Below are 14,456 nucleotides of genomic sequence, written 5' to 3'. Positions count from 1 at the left end.
GGAGGGAGGGGCAGAAGACCAATGGGAGGAGGTCAGTGTTGATAAATTTGGGGAAAACTCCAGACTTAGATGCTGAACTTATGCCACATCATTTTAACTTGTGCCAAGTACATAAGAAATAAAAATCAATGTTCTCTTTTTATCACTAGCTCACAAAATTACAGAGACTGCTAACTGAGTTATTCTGTTTTTCCTTTTGACAATATTAAAAAGTTTATAAACACACTCTTGCCTTGTGTAAACTGCAATATGGAAAGAATGATTATTCAAGCAAGATAGCTTCAATTTTGATCACAATTGAAGACATCAGAATCAGAGATAGAATTGGGTATGTTTTCAGGTGACTTTGACAATTTATTGTGTCACACTGTACAAACAAATCACCCCTTGTGATTTTAGAGGTAGTGTAATGGCCTCACAGGCTGAAGAACATGCTCCCTTTATCTGATACGCTCCCATTCTTTTCAGTTTTTGTTACTTTACTTCTCCGTTGTACTGATTTGCTTGAAGAATCGTTGGGACTTCACTGCTCTGTATACCAAATGAACTGGAAAACCTTCCACTTCCAGCCATAATCCTCTGCCTCTTTTTTCTTTTATTATATTCCCTTGGAGAGTGTTTTGGACTGGTGGTCAGTAAAGTACAAGTGTATAATTGATCATAAACTGGTCATGGTTTCAATGGTTGACGTGGAAGAGTCCAGTCCTTCCTACCGAACCCATCTCTCTCCATTCCCAGAGAGGGGAGATCCCTGGAATGACTGATTCCTCCAGCTCCAGAAGAGTTGTAGATTATACTCTTCCCTGGGCTGCAGGACAAAAGAATGTGGAAAAGTAATTACGTATCAGATAGCATTTCTTAGCTTCCTGGGAGGAAGAGACTTCCTTTTAACCTGTATACCATGGAGATATGGGCCCCTCTCCAGCAACAGCCTGGACATCTACATTGGCATAAAGACAGCCAAGCCAGAATTTCTTAGTTTTAATCTAAGCTCTAATGAAGCAACACTGGTTTTGAAGACTAAAGAGAAAAAACCCTGAAAGAAAGAGAAGGGGATTTCTGAGGAGAGAGTTTTGGAGAGTGTTTTTGGTACATTGGGAAGCTTTTTGTCCTTTCTCCGTTTAGGGGGCAGTAAGATGATCACTTGTTTCATGTGTCTTCATGGAATTTGGGGCCATCTGAAGATTTATGTTGTATTGCACTCTAAAAAGACCCAATAAAAATACAAGCAATAAATCAGACAAAAATTTTACTACATCATTAGGATGGCCCTCAGCTAATTAGGCTCACTCCTTCAAAAAAGTTAGATGACTCAGTTTACATTTTAGATGCAACTTTTTGGAAAGAAACATTCTTTGGTACTTAATTTGACATAATTATCACAAAGTCTTAATGAAAAGAAGAAAGTTTATGAAGGAAGTTTTATCTGTCACTGTATAAGCTCTAATGTATAGTATTCATGCTTTGAGGTCCTGATGTTTGAAAAAGGAAATTCTCCAAATTGCTGTGATTTTGGATCAAGTCTCTCACTCTTATAAATAAACTAGCAGCATTATTTGATAGAAAAATTTGAGTCACTGTTTTATAATGTCAAACTCCAGTAAGACAAGTGAAAATGTAGGCCTAGTTTCTTGTAGGCACAGTTGTCTTGTAAACGCCAACGTATTTGATGGGTGTAACTTGTACTGAGTTTGTTAAAGCTATAGAAAGAATCCCTGAGAAACAGGAATAGAGACTTTAACCTTCTGAAAGTTCATAAGCTCATTGAAAATTTTTTGGACTCCTGATTATCTTTGTATAAGAAACAGGGTCTGATTTCTTCCAAAGGCATCTTCCAGGAGATGCACAAGTGTGCTTTATATATTGACATATTTCTCAGAACTTTACATTGTTAACAACAAATTTATCTGAAATTTTATGAAACAAATTATCTCTTGACTATTTTATTTGTTGTCTCTTGAACTTTATATATATTATAAGGGAACAGGCTGTCATGGTTACATTATGGGTAAATCTGGTTCTATAGGGATAAGAAATAAAGTTAAATGATGCAAAATTCACTCCCCTTAAAGATGCAAAAATCCCTCCTTTTAGACATATTTTTATTTTATGTTTTAAATAGAAGTAACTTCTAAATAGAATGCTTTCAGGTATGTGCATTACAAGCTACCTATTATTCTGTATCCTTGAGGAAGAATTCTTTTCTAAGAAGATAATGCTCATGACTGTGGGCATTAAAGACTGACATTTCAGGTATCAGAGAAGAAAAAATACTTTCAAGTCTTTGATCTGGAATAAAGAGCCATCTGAACAAAGCAGAGAATGATCCTTCATCAACCACAGAGAATCTAGACAACCCGAGCACCTTTTTTTTTCTATTTTAACTGATGTTCTTGTTATGCATGCTTTCCAAATACAGACTAAAATACCATGTTGTTCTATTTCATCTCTGCACCAGACAGGAGTACCTAAGGAATATGGAAATATACGTCACAGCTAAGTTTTGAGACATGTACTTCCTTTCTCCTCTAATCTTCTCCATTTTCTTACCTTTCTCCTCAATTTGGGGAGATTTCTCCATCAGTTATAGAATTAACTTTGTGTGTAAAGGAGGGCAAATGGTGTCTCAGTTGCTAATGAAGTTTAATTTCCACTGAAGCATTTTTCATAAGTACTTGAAACATTAAAGAGAGATCTCAATAATCCTGTCAGAGAGGGAGTTATAACTTTCATGAACTTGGCATTCATTCATTCAACAACTACTTCCTGTATACCTGAGATGTACAGGGAACAGTGTACAGGTCCATATACTAATTAGAAATTGTCCATGCCTTCTTGTAGGAGGAATAAATACTTAACTGAAATTAGAATTATGTAAAAGTATCATAAACCCATTTGAAGAGCCAAGAACACTTCCTAGAAAATAAATGGCATTTGAGCTAGATCTAATATATGAAAAACAATCTTACCATGGAAAATAGAGGAAAGGACAACCCAAGAAGAGAGAAGAATGTATTCAAATGCAGAATACATTTGAATGTATTCAAATTCAAATTAGTATCGGGAAATATCAAGAAGGGTGGTAGATTATATATTTAAACTTTTTTTTTCAGCTCAAGACAAATCTTATCACTGACGTTTTCCACTCTTAACCAACCATCTGTATCCTGTTATGGCCAGCTTCTCCCAGCCATACCTAGTCACCCCAGCTGAAAGACCTGGTGCAGCTTTGACCAGCCCTTGGTACATTCCTGACTAGAGTTGAAAGTTTTATTGACTTCTTTGGTCCCAACAACAGGGGAAATCTGGAACCAATCCTGTTATCCTGAATCCAGGCTCAGCTGTACTAGGGTGAGCTCTTACAGTTAAGGGGGCCCTGAGCTACATACCACCTCTACCCACTTCTTTGGTCCCTTGTGCTGAACTTCCACCCATGAGATCACTAATATACTGCCAGTCTCTTCCTCTAGCTAGGGGTCCTACTCCCAACATCTTTTTTTCCTGGATGCCCTACTATTTTGAAAGGATTGATTGGTCCATACTGACAATACAATTGCTTATGTAAAAGTATAGTTCCTGCTATTTGTTCTCCTCCTAATGTGCATTTTTCCCTGCAGTGAATCTCCTTTGATGTCAAACCTTGACATAACCAAGACTGACAAAGCCTCATCACTTTGATACTGCTCTTGGAACACTGACTTTGTCTATCAGCAACTCTTCTCTCTATTTCGAGGTCAGTTCTGGACTCAGGCCAACTTCTTAGTGAAACACTTAGGCTATTTGGATAATAGTAGCTGAAACTTATTTGAGCTAATCTAAGAGTGAGACTAAGAAACATTTATTGGAAGAATATGGGAGTTTCTCACACATAGACAAAAAAGCTACAGGATTACGTCTTTAGAAAGGTAATACTGAGGCTAGAGGCAGCAGGAAATGATGGGCTGTTTGTTCAGGATTCCATTACCATGGGGACGAAATCAGCTGCACATCTTTTCTCTTGAAATCCTGAGCTCAATTACAGGGAGTTAAATTCCTTAGAGTAATTGTGTATGTTTGAATGGTCTAGATTAATCTATATTTTCCCCTCCCCTTTGGGCCCCTTAATTGACATCCTACCAAGACCATAGTCAGTGGGAACAGAGTAAGCCTCTAAACAAAATGATAGTGCTGCATACAAATGGAGTTGTAATGGAGATTGGCCAAACAATACCAATACTGTCAACTGTACTCAGCCTTTCTTTTTGTATCTGGTCTAAGTTGTTTCCTCCTCACTGGGTGATAGTATTTGGGTCCAGATGCATCAAGACTAAGCCCTCCCAATTTATGACAATATTGGAATCTCTAACATTACTTTTTTCTTTATAAGACCTCTTGGAGGATTCTTTTAAAGTTTGGTCAGACTTGGGTTGCTTGCCTAATGAATCAGAATCCAAAATTCTCTTGTCAAAGGATCACATTTACTTTACTTCTGTTAGATTTGAGAGAAATAACAAGTTGTGATATCATATCTATCTGTAATTACAGAACTGCAATCAGGTTTTAAAACTCTTCGTTTCTGAAGCACAGTATCAAGATTTCCTAAGCCTCTAAATTTAGATTGGGTTAAAATTAATTATGACTAATTCTGACAATATCTACTGAAGCCTGAAATTGAAGAAAGTAATTTTAATACAAATTGCATTTGTGCTTGTTGTAGTTTAATATATTTTGCAACTATTAACTATGTATTTAATAAGATTTGATGTTTCTTATTATTGACTTGAAAATCCAGTACATATTTTCAAAAATTCTTTTTCTTAAACAATAATACTGTAACATTTTAAAAATATGAACTCCTTGTTAAAAAAAGTTATTTCTCATACTTGTCCTAAAGCAGTTCTCACTCTTCTCAATTTGATCAGCCATGAATTTATTTATTCTTTTCTTTCACTCGAACAAAAGCTGAGTGGTTAACATATTAGGGCATGATGATATTTAAAGACATTTTCAGTTAAAATAGTCAGTGACTCTATGACTCTTCAGTATGTTGCTGGGCTTTTATTTTCCCCTGTTCTGATGAGCATCTTCCTACACATAAAAGAGTGCTTGATTTAATAAATTAGTGCCAACGTTGTCTCCTAATTTAGTTCAAATGTGATGCTAAGTAGGTCAAAATGATTAACTTTAACATTTTGTAAATCAAATACTTTTGCAGAGAACTTCTTTCTCCTTTGATTACTCACCAATTACATATTGCCCCTCAACCACTTTCTATGTGTCAATGTGTGTATCCTGGCACCAGGAGAAGGAGTATCAGGTGGGTGAACAACTCAGCATAACCCATAACCAGGACTGGAGAAAAAGCAACTTAGACTTGCTTTTTTTCTCTAACAATAGTCTTGTAATATTATCTCAGCTGTTGGATTGTGGTGTACATGTGAAATGGCAGAATTATCAGATTATAAGAACCTCAATTAAAAAATAAACAGCAATAAGAAGACATTTTTAATTTATTTCTGTTATTGTAACTTCTATTGATAGCAATAATCATCTGGTACTCTTTTTTTTTAATCCCATTTTATTTATTTATTTATTTTAACATCTTTATTGGAGTATAATTGCTTTACAATGGTGTGTTAGTTTCTGCTTTATAACAAAGTGTCCTCAAGTCCATTCTCTACGTCTGTGTCTTTATTCCTGTCCTGCCCCTAGGTTCATAAGAACCATTTTTTTTTTTAGATTCCATACATGTGTGTTAGCATACGGTACTTGTTTTTCTCTTTCTGACTTACTTCAATCTATATGATAGACTCTATGTCCATCCACCTCACTACAAATAACTCAATTTCGTTTCTTTTTATGGCTGAGTAATGTTCCATTGTATATATATTTGCCACATCTTCTTTATCCCTCTGTCGATGGACACTTCAGTTGCTTCCATGTCCTGGCTATTGTAAATAGTGCTGCAATGAACATTGTGGTACATGACTCTTTTTGAATTATGGTTTTCTCAGGGTATATGCCCAGTGGTGGGATTGCTGGGTCATATGGTAGTTCTATTTTTAGCTTTTTAAGGAACCTCCAAATTGTTCTCCATAGTGGCTGTAACAATTTACATTCCCATCATCTGGTACTCTTAACTAGCACTTAGCTTTCTGTGTAACACATTTCAGAAATACTTCATGAAAATGAGAAAAGATATTATATTGTCTTGGGTTAAAGACAATGTACATGTTGTAAGGAGGCGGAAGGTGAAAGACGATCCTGATATTAAATATAATAAGTTTTTTGACTGTACTTCTTAGAAAGCAATGGAGCATTCTTAATCTGGGCTCAGCTCCATTGCTTTCAATGAAGAATTCTAACTATAAATGCACTGGATCAATCTGGATTCAGTTGCAAGCAAGAATGTACTATGCAAAATGTTTCTCTCAAATCTTTGCTGCCAGTGAATCAGCTCATAATAGAATGCACTATTGATTTCAATTAAAAAGTTGTTAAGTGCATAGTGTGAGTATATAAAAGCATAATTAAAAAGTAGTTTAACCAAGCAGCAAAAATGCTAATATTTGAAATTATTGAAAGATGTGTATTAGGAATTACCTTAAAATATGACTTACTGAAAAACATGATTCTTTTGCTATGAGACATAGTATAGAGATATGTTAACACAGGAAGAAGGAAATCTAAAATTGTCATGAAAGCAGTAGGTTCATGGAAAGTCCTTATGAAATCCACAAATCTATATTAAATATCTATTGTAACTCAACATTGTGCTAACATGCTAGGATAATGATTTTCAAAGGGTAGGTGTCGGGACATAACAGAATTTCTCATTGATTTTTCAAATACACATATTTTGGAAAAGATTTGGAACTATATTCCTGTATATTACCTTCAGTATTTTTGAGTGTGAATAATGTGATCCAGTTGTGACTGAGAAAAATATGCAATGAAATATAATCCAAATGAGTTCAACTATTATGCATGTAGCAAATCCTTCAGTCTGAATATGAAAAAATATGTTTATACTTTTATGAACATGAAAAAATCAGGTTTTCTCCCTCCAAGGTAAATGCTAAATTTATATTTAAGGGCTATGGATTTGATGGAATCCTAGGTTTTTAGTTTGCTTGGAGTGTCTTGATTTGACCCCAACTTATAAACGTGGAATCAAATCTAGTGTAAGATGGCTTAGTACAGTCATTACTAATTGTGAGGGATAAGGAAGAATTAAGGAAAATGTTGAGAATTGAACTGACCCTTAAAGGGAGTTCAGAAATCGATTTAGAAAAGAAAAAAAAGGTGATGAGAAGCATGTTGACTTATTTCCTGAGACTTCTTTTTGTCCATTTATGAAATCCTTTCGTTTTAGTTAACTGCATTTTTAGTTTAATAAATCTATAGTCACATATGTGGCTGCAAACAATGCATTGTCAAATTTCCAAAATAGCCAATTGGGTTTTTTTGCTTTTTAAAGGATTGTGTAGTAAGAGAGAGACTAAGAGTTATCTTTATATTGTTCTGTTTCCTTCACCAAGATATCTGATCACTTTTGTGACTAAGCTATTTGAACAGTCTGCAGTTTGCTGAACCTTGACCCCATATTAACTGAAGCAGTTTCAAATCCATTACAGGGAAGGTAAGTCACTTTTGTAAGTCAAAGATTCTCATAAATTATTTTCATTATAGACTAATGGTCTGTGGCGATTCAAATCTTTCCAAGAGTTGAATGTACTGTTTTCTGTGTACTGTGGTGCAGTAGGGAAATTACAAATTGTTTTAAAGCTTCAGCCCTTTAGAGAAAATCAATTCAGACTCCGTCAAAGTACCATTTAAGTCTTCTTCTGACCGGATATTTTGTGGGCATTAGTGCAGAACAGCATTATTTCTTCTACAAATATTGTGAACGATGGATATTTCATGCTCTGGTTTATTTTCAAGTTGGGAAGGAGGTTAAATTAAATAATATCCATTTATAATAATTGTGAGAAACTTATTTTTTGCCATATCCTACTTGACACACTCCAATCACTGTGATAAATGTGTTACACACTTTAAAGTAGCACTCTTCAGAACCCTTTCAGGAAAATTAGAAAACCAAGGGAGAGAAAGCTCAATAACTTACCCAAAGTAATCCAACTGGTAAGTGAAGAAGTCAGATTTCAAACCCAGACCTGAATTTTTAATCCCTTCTCCATTAAATGGGTGTAATTTCTTTCCCTAAGTCACATGGCTGGTGTTTTGGCCAAGATGGTTTATTGCAAGTAATAGACCCCGCTCAAAAAACTTTATGAAAAGAAAAGAAGAAAATGTGTTGGGAGCATATAGGGATGATCAGCAAAATTTTAAAAAGTGCCAAAGAAACCAGTTGTTTCAGAGTTCAGGAACTGGAACCAGGAATAAAATCAGATCCATTTCTCTTTTCATTTCCTATATTATGGTAGACTCAGAAATTTGACACATACTGTTTTATATCTTTGCAAATATTGTTTGGTTAAGCTGCCATTATTCCTTTTGACAGCTGTGATAACTAAGACATAATAAGTGAATTGATTTGTCCAAGGTGGGTGGCTGATTAGTTCCAGAGGTAGTGCCCAGCGCTCCAGATATTGTACTGTGCTCTGCTAATTTATTTCTCTTTTATAAAGCCCTAATGTATCAGTATTCCTGTAAGTATTAAAGACTTTTTAATTTTAGAGAGACTAATGGAAATATTAATACATTTAAAAGAGAAAACCAATTTGATATTTGAGATTCTCATATAGCTCATACATCCTTATCGATATTGACCATATGAAAACCAGGGCAATTAATCTATAACTTAAAAAAAAGTGTTTGGCACTAAATTATAGTATTAAGTGAAAAGTTACCTTCACTAATATGGATTTCATTAATTCTCTGGAAAACTTTTTCATTAAAATGCTTTTCTGAGCTTCCCTGGTGGCGCAGTGGTTGCGCGTTCGCCTGCCGATGCAGGGGAACCGGTTTCACGCCCCGGTCTGGGAGGATCCCACATGCCGCGGAGCGGCTGGGCCCGTGAGCCATGGCCGCGCGTCCGGAGCCTGTGCTCCGCAATGGGAGAGGCCGCAACAGAGGGAGGCCCGCATACCACAAAAAAAAAAAAAAAAAAAAAAAAAAAAAAAATGCTTTTCTAACAGATAGCTATTCTGAAATATAACATTTAGTTTGCAGCTGATGCACAGTGGGAAAAAAGCTCTTTTGATAGAAATTATTCAGTATTCTTTTCTTAATCTTTACCTTATGTAGACATGCTAATAAAATAAAGGTGAAGCTATGGATTAGTTTCTATGATACTTAGAACATTTTTTACCTTTTGCTTTGTAAGTGATTTCACATAGACAGGTTTCCAAATTAGATTCCTTATCCACAAGATGGTGTCCTAACATTAGCAACCAGTAGGTTGAGCTTACAAATAGTATTGACTTTACTTGACAAAAATGTTTTTCAAGTTGAAAATGCCAATTGCCCATGCATAAAAATAATTACTCCTCAGCCTGTGGTTTTGTGCAAAATGTACTTGGGAAAATGTATTGTTCAACTCAATTTGATTAACTCTTGTCATAGATTTGTATTTATTTACATTAATGCTACACTGGAATATTCAGTTCATTAACTTCTAATTTAGCTAAAATAAAGAGGAAAACTGTTTTCCTTGCAAATCTTGACAAATTTTCAAATGGCACAATAGTTGAGGTTTGTGTAATGTACATTTTATTTTGTCATGAGAAATACACTTAAGAACTTAATATTTTTATCATGTTTTTTAAAATTTCCATAATGGTTTGCTTTTGAAATCATGGATGGTCACATTTAGTTAATCTTGCACTTGAGTGCATTTAAAATTTGAATATGGTAAGTTGTATGTTGTTTTCTGCTTTTAAAAACCAACATTTATTTCCAGGATCCTGAGAAATCCCTGGTTCTAATAATTTGTACTGGTTATCACTGACTTTTGAACACATATAGACACTTTCTAATACCAATTCTTGGCGGAAAAGAGGTTGAATGCTTTCTACTGCTTTTAAGAGCGTTTGAATAAAAAAAAATTGTCTCAGATAAAATTAAGCAGACTGATAGCTTATAACTTTGTTATTTATTTATTTATTTATTTTTGGCTGCGTTGGGTCTTCATTGCTGCACGTGGGCTTTCTCTAGTTGCAGCAAGCAGGGGGCTACCCTTTGTTGCAGTGTGCGGGCGTCTCTTTGCGGCGGCTTCTCTTGCTGTGGAACGCAGGTTCTACGCACGCGGGCTTCAGTAGTTGTGGCTCGCAGGCTCTAGAGCGCAGGCTCAGTAGTCGTGGCACATGGGCTTAGTTGCTTCGCGGCATGTGGGATCTTCCCGGACCAGGGATCGAACCCGTGTCCCCTGCACTGGCAGACGGATTTTTAACTATTGCATCACCAGGGAAGTCCCTCTAACTTTGTTTTAACACTAACTTAAAAGAAAGCTAGACTTGCCCTACACTGAAAGCAGTACTTTTGCTTTTAAAAAGATCTTTTCATATGGGAAAATAATCTAAAAAAGAGTGGATATATGTATATGTATAACTGATTCACTTTGCTGTACAGCAGAAACTAACACAACATTGTAAATCAACTATACTCCAATAAAAATTAAAAAATAAAAAGATATTTTCTATGTTCTGTTAGTTGTTAAAATGTTGTCAAAGTGTGTTTTGGGGACCTTTCTGATTTTCATCCTGAAAAAGAAAGTTCATACAAAATAACTTGGCTATGTTAGAGGGCAAGAAAGAAGTATATCAAAATGAGATTTATAGAATCAGTTGAAAAGTTATTATCTGCATTAGTGTGAATTTTATAGTTTTGAAAATAAATCTGGCAATATATGTTTGTAAAAAGTATATACATACTCCTGAACTTTGTGCCACCGTTAGAAATCTATCCTACAGAAATAGAGGTACCAGTCTATTAGGGTATATGTACAATAATATTTATTCCAGCATTGTTCATGGAAGCCAAAGTATAGTAATACTGTAAGAAAGTGAGTGCCCATCAAAAGATGAATAATTGAATATGTTATATATCTATACCATGGAATATCATTTAGCTGCTAAAAGAATGAACTAAAGCTATGGAGCTATACAAATTGCCTAGAGGAAATTATATAGGTATTGTTGAATGGGAAAATAAAGGAATTTATAATGAGATGTCATTTTTAAAAAAACAAAAATCATATATTTATTATATATATGTACATTTATATGCCCATATATGTTTGTATATGATTAAATATTCATGGAAGGAAGCACGGAGAATTCATATTAGCTTATTTACATGAGATCCTTCTTGAGGGCTCTCATAGTTTCCCCAGAAAGCAGACTCAGATAGTGATTGGCATGCAGGAAGTTTATGGAGTGCTCTCAGGGTCAACCACTGAGGGAAATGAAGGAAAGTAGATTAAGCTGAGGGAGGGACTGGGTTGTGATACAATCACAGCAGCAGCTCAGCTGATCCCATGGAGACCTCTGGAGCTGGGATGTTCCTGCATAGTCATTCATAACTGGAACAAGGGAGTCATTTTGCTCTACATTCTCTATTTGCCTTCCTCCTCCTAACCCTCCACACTGACTAGTCATTGGATGTGGACTGCCCCCAGGAAGGAGGTGTGATATAGCTACAGCTCTGCTCAGCTGAAGGTAATCCTTAGAAAGGAGGATTCAGCTGTGAGCATCAACTGTCAACATTCCCAGCAATTGAAGGAATAAGCACTCTAGTCCTGAAAGGGGTAAGGAAATTTAGTTGGCACACCATAACATTCTCTAAAGAATAGGGTGAAGAATAATGTGGTTGAATGGGGAAGGAGAGAGGAAGAGGTAGCCATACAAGAGAAGAGAAAAATAGTTTTAATAAAAGCATGTAAGCAAGTGGTAAATGTGCATCAATACTGCAAGTGGTGTGGGATTAGCAATGCTATGAAAAATTCATAATGTTTTACCTAGAAAAACCTTCCAAAACCTTTCTTGACCCAATTTTTGGGGTTATCTTTACTTTTCAATGTACCGTATTTTCTTTGACAACACTGAAGGGATAAAATGCTCAGTGAAGAAGGATTGAGAAGTAAGCTTAAAGATTTTATTTTCAGAAGGAATAAATGTCTGATGAAGGAAATTACATAATTCTATACACTTATTGCAGTATTTTGGCTATGTTAACTGTATTCTTACTAAGATGCTATATTTGGAGAAAAAAATTGTCTTGGGAAAAGAGATAAACATGTTGATAATTTACTGTTCTTTAATGCATCATAGTAAGTCTCTGAACTACTTTAGCTCGACTTTATATACAGCTTTGTAGTTTTCATTTATTGAATAGCTATCATATACCAGGCAGTTTATTAGGCCCTGGGGGACTAGAAACTACAGACTTAGTGGTTCAGAGCCTTGTAGGAAAGGCAAAAGAATAATCAATCACAGAGTGATAAGGCTATGGTATAGACAGAGTGTTATGGGAGCTCAAATGACTACCCAAACCAGAAGGTTGCAGACTGAGGATGTCAAAGCTTTCAGGAAGAGAATACTTCTGAATTGTGGGTGGATACTGGGGTAGGTGAATAATAAGGAAGAAGACCTAAGTGTAAAAAGGGCACCGTCAGGGAGCTGTAAGTAGTCCAGTATATTGCAGTTCAGACTGTAAGCTGTATGGATTGGGGTGAGGGTCTAAGTCTTAAGAGACCATGTTGAAGAAAAAAGCAGGAACAAGATCATAGTTAGGATCCTGACAGGAAACACAGGGCACAAATAAGATAATTTGAAGAGAGTATAATAAAGCATCTATGTATAAAGAAGTGGTTGGGGGGTAGGGCAAGGGTTGGACATTTCCACCCTAGGCCTAATACAGCAAGAGTTAGAGGGGCTTATTAGAGCCTGGAGACAGATGGCTAAGTAGAGGGAGCTGCCTTCCTCACAGGAGGAATGTTGCAAACCTGCAGTGACATTGAAAAGAGGGAGCTGGGAGAACAAATAACTTGATGGGGCCACAGGGAAGGTGAGCCCATTGTTACGTCCTTGCAGGTTAGAAAGGAGAAAGGTGGAGAAGAGCAGAATGCAGTTCTGGAGGGGCAAACAGAAGATCTCTTCCTTGCATAAGTGACAGTTGCATAATTGGAGATTAAGTAGGAGGTAAGTAGATTAAAAAGGGAAGGAAGCAAATGGAGCAACATGGCAAGATTCTGTGGCAGGAGTGTGCATGGTGAATATAGAGACTAAAATAATGCCAGTACAGCTAGGGTAGAGAGAGCAAAGACGTGGGGCATGAAGTTATGAAGGCAGAGTATACAGGGCCAGTCATGCCAAATTACTTATTATATGACCTTTAAACTTTTTTTTGGCAAAACATTAACTACTACCTTACTGTTGGTTATAAATGTAAAGGGAAATGAAAAAAATGGTAAAACCAATATTTATTTAATACTCTGAAATTTAAAACATTAGAAACATTGGGAATTAAAGTGTTTTATTTCTTTGAAAAAAGTGTCAACTGTAGTTTGATCAGTGTTTGCCTTTTTCTTCTTATAATGTAACAGCATATGGGACAAGAATCTTTTTTTCATGTCTTAGTGAATTGTGATACTCCTTTCAAAATTTGGATTCATTTCCAAAATTCTATCTTTTGCACTTTGAATGTTGTGAAATATCTCCAAGAGTTCTTTAAATGAGAAACTTTTTGCGGTTGTCACTTCTCTGGGATATCTTAATCTTTTTCGTTGTAACTGCTCATTTAAGACAATAAGTTCTAATAATATCCAATTTCACTTCTAGTAGTATTGCTTTTCACTTCTTTCTTGCACTTTCATATTTTGACCAATTCTCTCTTCAGATTATTCAATATTATAAAATGTTACTGGGTTTGTCACTGAGAGACAAGGAGACAACACAACTATGTGCTTTACTATCTGAAGGTAAAGTGAATGACAGATGCACAATGACCAATCATCAACAGACTTTAAAAGAGTTGACATGATTGGTAACTGATCATGATGTGCAGCTGCTATTTATACAATGATCTGTAGACTAAAGAGCTAGCAGCAAGTCTGTTCTTCATGCAGTTTATTCACAGTAAATGTACCACGGTAACTAAAATTTGAACCATTTTGTTGAGGGACTGTTGTTATTTAAACTATATTAACTGAAATTCATACATTTGAAACAAGGTGAAGCCAGGACTACCTATGTATTTAATCAATGGCTAAGCAGAGAGCAAAAGGAACAACAATTTTGGGAAATGTATTAGGGTAGATAAAAAAAGAGGGAAATATGAATCCTCTTCCAGCTTTGTATTTGGATTACTTCTTAATTTAATGTGGGACACATTATACAGAAATGCATCATATGTGCTATGCTTAGAAGTGAGTAAAATTAATAGAAGCTCCTATTTGCTACATTTAAATTTTATGATTTTTTAAAAGGTGATAATTTCAAGTGGTTAAAATTTCA

This window comes from Physeter macrocephalus, chromosome 8, assembly GCF_002837175.3.
Source record: "Physeter macrocephalus isolate SW-GA chromosome 8, ASM283717v5, whole genome shotgun sequence".
In the NCBI taxonomy this organism is placed as follows: Eukaryota; Metazoa; Chordata; class Mammalia; order Artiodactyla; family Physeteridae; genus Physeter; species Physeter macrocephalus.
Note: the sequence above shows the minus strand (reverse complement) of the source record.